At 34.3% G+C, this 5,912-nt stretch overlaps 1 protein-coding gene across 1 annotated transcript in view; it reads left to right on the forward strand.

Moving 5' to 3' along the window:
- The window catches only part of LOC135219340 (midnolin homolog), a 244,503-nt gene that overhangs the window by 44,324 nt on the left and 194,267 nt on the right, over window positions 1-5,912 (forward strand). The gene's annotated exons all lie outside the window — the stretch shown is intronic.

A 5,912-nucleotide genomic window follows, 5' to 3' on the forward strand; every position in this document is an offset into this window, starting at 1 on the left:
AATGGAGTACTTGGATATGTCACTAGAAAGCTTTTGGATAAGAATTGGAAAGGAACACATATAATTATAGCCCTCAAAGTTCAGAAAATATTGCTGCAGTTCTCGACCTCATATTTGTGTGAACTGTGAACTAGGATTTTCAACACTCACAAACATTAATCAGGTATGATTACTCTACAACTGGAATGTATGTTGTACATCATTCCCATGTGCTCATTAATTCATTCATATATAATAGAAAAAAATAATAATTATTATTATTACGGTATTACTTCATTATCATAATCATTACACGTGTGCACACATACTTGAACTAATATAATGGGTAGCCCTACATAATGTGTACCTTTGTGTCAGTTGAATACGTATCAGGTTTATATAATAATAGTTAAAAATTACACTGACTTAGAGTAGGTGCGCCATCAAAGTCCAGGATATATCAATAATGCGCCACCAAGCAATAAAGGTTGAGAACCTCTGATATATATATATATATATATATATATATATATATATATATATATATATATATATATATATATATATATATATATATTATATATATATATATATATATATATATATATATATATATATATATATATATATATATAGTTCACCAAACGCCTCTTTTCCTAAGGATCGACTGCCCTTAGAATGAATAGCTTTCCGGTTCATCAACAATTAACAAAGCATAAAGCTGCTAGTCCCACGCCATTTTTCCTTGATCAAAGTAAATGCTGTATATTTATGTATATCCAAAAAAATTGGGGAAATCTACAATTAATTAATAGGTTACTGAGGCTATTAAAGCTGCATAAGTATACATCTGGTGAAAGTGATGAACTCCCTCTTCGTAAAAGTTCCACAGGATCAGCTACATTGTCTCATTAGTGGCACAGAGACCGGCTCGATACTAATGGCAGAATTTACATCGTTTAGCCTACACATAGTTCTCCATTGCTTGACAGCAAGGCCCATTCATTCCAACACCTCTTTCATACCTTCTAGAGACAACCTTTCCTTGGTTCTCGGGGTAAACAAAGCTCCAAGATATACCGAGCCAGTTTCTAACCTATGCCACCATTTACACCACACCTTCGTTTTTCATAATTTCAATCTCTATTATTCAAAATTTACAGACCTCACCTTCCTTATTTTACGTATTCTGTGGATACATTCTTTCACACTTTAATCGTGTGTTCCATTAAGCTCTGCAGTACACTGTGCAAATATTATGACCAAGGCACTTACACTTTTGGACCTGCCATATCAAAGGCATCTACAAAACTCCTGAAGAAGATAATACCGTTCCAGCAGTGGTGAAAAAGTTTCATCTTCAGCTGCTTAAATAATTACTGTACAATGATGCAAGGCCCAGTCATATTCATCTAGGTCCAACATATGACCAGAAGGCAGGTCCGTATATCCCCACTTATAACTGCAGTCTCATTTTTGTTCAGCAAGCTCAAAAATCAGAGTTGGAAGACCTAATTATAGGAGGACACTTCCCGAAAGCCAATGTTCACGCTGACGCTGTAAAAAGTACTGAAGCTGTGAGAAGATCTCACCATTCTGCTTCATACAAAATATTTCCTTGATAAGGCTATCCAAATCACAAGCTGATCTAAAGACAAGGGATAAATTACTGTCTTGCATTTCTACTCTCTTTTCCACATCTCTTGAAAGAATTTATGCTGCACAACAAAAGTTTGCCATAATCTTTCTCACCTATGCTATCTGGTTTAAATACAATTTAATGGCCAAGGATTCAGATTTTCATATACAATGTAACATCAGTGGCACATAAAACATACTACATTTGGACAATGAATTTCTCTAAACAACTGATGGATCACCACATGACAGCTTCCTTTGTGCACAAGCCTGACATGCCGACCACACAGTGCCACCTCATAAATGTCTTACACACTAATCAATTCAGAATTTTCAGCCTCGCCTTACTCTACCAAAAAAATTTGAGTCTTCACAGCTCATCATAATGCCATAATCAACAACTAAAACACAATTGATACACAATTATCTATTAAGGCCAAGTTATGGAGCTACCCGAAAAATCTCTCCATGGTACATTTCAATAAATTGAATCAATTCAGTTATATACGTATATATGATGCATAAAAAACTGCTGGGACACCCTGTATATCATCCAAGGTGGATGTTCCCTATACCACTGCTATGAGGTTTACAGCTACTTCTGCAACCAACATGACAAATCCACGCCCTTAACAAACAAAATAACTTTTCTTTCTGAAGTATATCGCAAGCCCCATTCAAATCAATGAAGAGAATAAATAGGCAGAGTTCTCTTCTAGCCATAGACCTATCAAAAAGAAAATTCAGGCAACAATGATATCCCTGCACCAATTTGGGTGGTCCTCCTGCCTTTTCACCTTTCACACAAGGGCATGAAGTTTGGCTCTGAGCTGATCATACTAATTCCCTGATAGTTACTGTTCAGATTCAGTTTGTCAGCATTTTTAAACAAAAATCATTGAAACTAATTCTTACCCATGAACGGCAATAAACAGAAAAAATACTGTACTGTTAAATAGTACTGTCAAAGAAAAAATACTTTACTGTTAAACAGCACTGTCCAAGTTAAAATATACTACACAGATAGCAACCAGCTTCAGGGCCGCCATCAGGTTCACATGATTTATCAGATTTTATTGGTTCTATTAAGAAATCTGGGAAAGTGAGGCTTGTCCAGGACAGGAATGTGTAAGTACACCATATCAATAAGGCTACTTTACCAAGAGCCCCAACAGTATGGTCTAGTACTGTAACGATGACCCATGAATCCAAAATAACTGGGCATGCATTCTACATAACTCAGGAAGATTTGCAATCGAGTCGTCAACTTCCAAGACCATCTTGAGCTCAAGTCCAGCCTTACAACTAAAAGTCTGAATCTGTGAGTTGGAACCTTACTTTCCATATCCAGGTTTTATCTTTACTCTTAAGGTAGTACTTGTACAATCAATCAAAGCATTGTTAATATGAATACGAATTTAAATCTAATAGATGCATCATATAATAATCAGTTAAAACCTCGCAAGGAAAAAACCACTCGGATAACAAAACAAAAACAAAAACTGAAAAAACCTAACCTAGGGCAAAGTGTTGTTAGAAGAGCTTAGTATCCAGTGTAACCTCTCTTAATCTAGACATAATCATCCCTAGTCTAACCCTGGGCAGAATGTCTTCCGGCTTTGGCTTTGGAATTTTTAAGGAAGTTTTCATATCTTTGAAAAGATTGAATAATTGGGTGTGGTTCTTTTTTTGTGAGAGTAATCAACAACACTAATGAACTTATATCACCATCATGGCGTCTAGCTAATTCTAAATTTTCTGAACTGAGAATAATTTACCAATAAACACATGGCCATACCATAATCCCCTTTAGCCCTTAACATGAAACCGTCCTGCTCATTTACAACATGTAAAACACTGCCTCCACCACATGAACTTTCAACTGCTCCCAGTATCATATCATATATATCACTGTGAATTGAAAGGTCTCAAGACACACATTATATATATATATATATATTATATATATATATATATATATATATATATATATATATATATATATATATATATATATTAGGCAGTCCCGGGTTACGACGTTCTCGGCTTACGACGCTTTTCAATTATATTCATCAGAAAGTTATTTCCAGGGTTACGACGCCTACAAACGCTGATCTGGCAGATGGAATATGACACCAAAAATGCAAAATAATCAATATTTAAAGTTTTTTTTTTTATGAAAAATAGCAATAAGAATGCAGTACATAGTTGTGATGCACCTAAAGCATTAAAACTAAGGTTTTCTTAGGGTTTTTGACAATGCTCCGGCTTACGACGGCGTCTCAAGAACGGAACCCCCGTCGTAACCCGGGGACTGCATATATATATATATATATATATATATATATATATATATATATATATATATATATATATATATATATATAATATATTAATACACACGCAGAAATCATACACAGGTCTCTTTAAGAGAATCCTAAATTCGATGTGACTGGCTACGTGATTTACCATTTACGAACTAACCTTAACACAAAGCAGGATTTCTAAGTAAAAAATTAACACTATACATATACTGTACGTATTACTATATTCTATTGTGATCTATTAGGACTATGAATTTAAGAATTTTGTCTGTTTCCCACACTATTATAATATTTAAAACTGTCAAACTTTCCCTTTACACTACCTTGATAATATCAGTGCTCTATAGATTTGGCAATATAGTAGTGTGTCTGAGCCACATTTGCAACAGAAACTCCACAAATGATGGCAGCAGCTGTGACCTGCTGAAGCTGAAGTCTGTTGCTTTCTTGTACTTCCTTCAGATGTTTGACTTGAGATTTTATTATTTCATAAAACTTATATTTGTCCCTCAATATTTCATTACTTTTGTTACCTCAATATTTCATAATTTTTGTTACATCTCCAGTCTTTGCAGATATGCTCTTAAGAATGGCAACATCCTTGGAAAGATATTACACTCACCTACTCTGATGTTTATCAAATCTTATGTCTTCTTTATATTTCCTGAATGTTCTTTTATGCAGCCCACATTAATAAACATTCTTTTTTGTTCTCAGTGCAGTTAGGTCTACTGTGACTAGCTTCTTTGATGTACAAGAATCCAGTACTGTTTTGCTATGCCATAAATGATACGAGGGTGTCCTGGGTGTACAAGCACAGGTGGTACAATCGTTCACTACATGTAGATGTGGAAATTCAGATGTTTGAGATGATCAGTTCTTTGTAAAAATTCCAGATATTTGAGATGATCAGTTCTTTTTTTTGTGGAAACTTCTATCAGAAATAAAGAGTAACAGTAAAAAATAAAACCATGAACCATAATAACCTGATTTTGAATTGTAAGGGCAGAAACCTTGTTTACTTATTAACATACCAAGCGCCTACGACAGTATGTTGGGCAAAGAAAACAACACAGAAGGATAAAAAAAAAATTCAATACATAAACATATACTATAGGCTGTCCTACTACACATGAGAGAGGAGTTACATGCCAAATTACACAGAAAATTCTAGATAAGCTCAGAAAAACAAAGAATGAACTATCATCTACAGTAAGAGCTTTTAAGGAATAAAGAATTGTGAACTGTCTCCCCATTTGGCAAAATATTTAGACAAAATGGGGGGAGAGGTAGCAGAAGAAGCCAAGAAAAAAAAATATAAGAAATATTTTGGATACAGTTAAAAGAGAAACTGGATCCACAAAAGGTCAAAAAGATATTTCGCTTGAAACTTTACCCTCCAATCTAAAATATGAAATATTACATCATCTTTTAGACAACGATGAACCCAAGTCAACTGATGAACTAGTAAAATAATTACAAGATGTAGAACAGAAATCTTCCAGGAATCAATCAACAAAGGAATATATGTGTTAAATCTCAGTAAAATCCTTCACAATAAGAATTTTCAAGGTGTTTTCCCACTCACAAATTTTTGCTAGTCCAATGATAGATAGTATGCAAGTGCACAAAGCTATTTCTTAACAGGGTATGTAAATGTAGTCAGTTACAGACGTACGATACAATGTTATGTTCTATGAAGTGCGAATGTGTCTCATATTAATTATCCACTTTAAAAACATGGATATCAGTTCATGTTGCTATACTGAACCTTAACTCAGTGCACAAGAGAAAATGTGTGGTTATTGGTAAAGGAAACAATAGTAGGAACCAAAGCTATAAGCTCCTGAAGCACCAAATGAATCAATCTCATTACAATAGTGTCAAGTTTCATTGAAAACCAGTGTGAAAAACTAGGATTGCCATTGCAAGTACACTACATACATTAGTGAATGGATGAGTAAGAATGCT

Source organism: Macrobrachium nipponense, chromosome 1 (assembly GCF_015104395.2).
Source record: "Macrobrachium nipponense isolate FS-2020 chromosome 1, ASM1510439v2, whole genome shotgun sequence".
NCBI lineage: Eukaryota > Metazoa > Arthropoda > Malacostraca > Decapoda > Palaemonidae > Macrobrachium > Macrobrachium nipponense.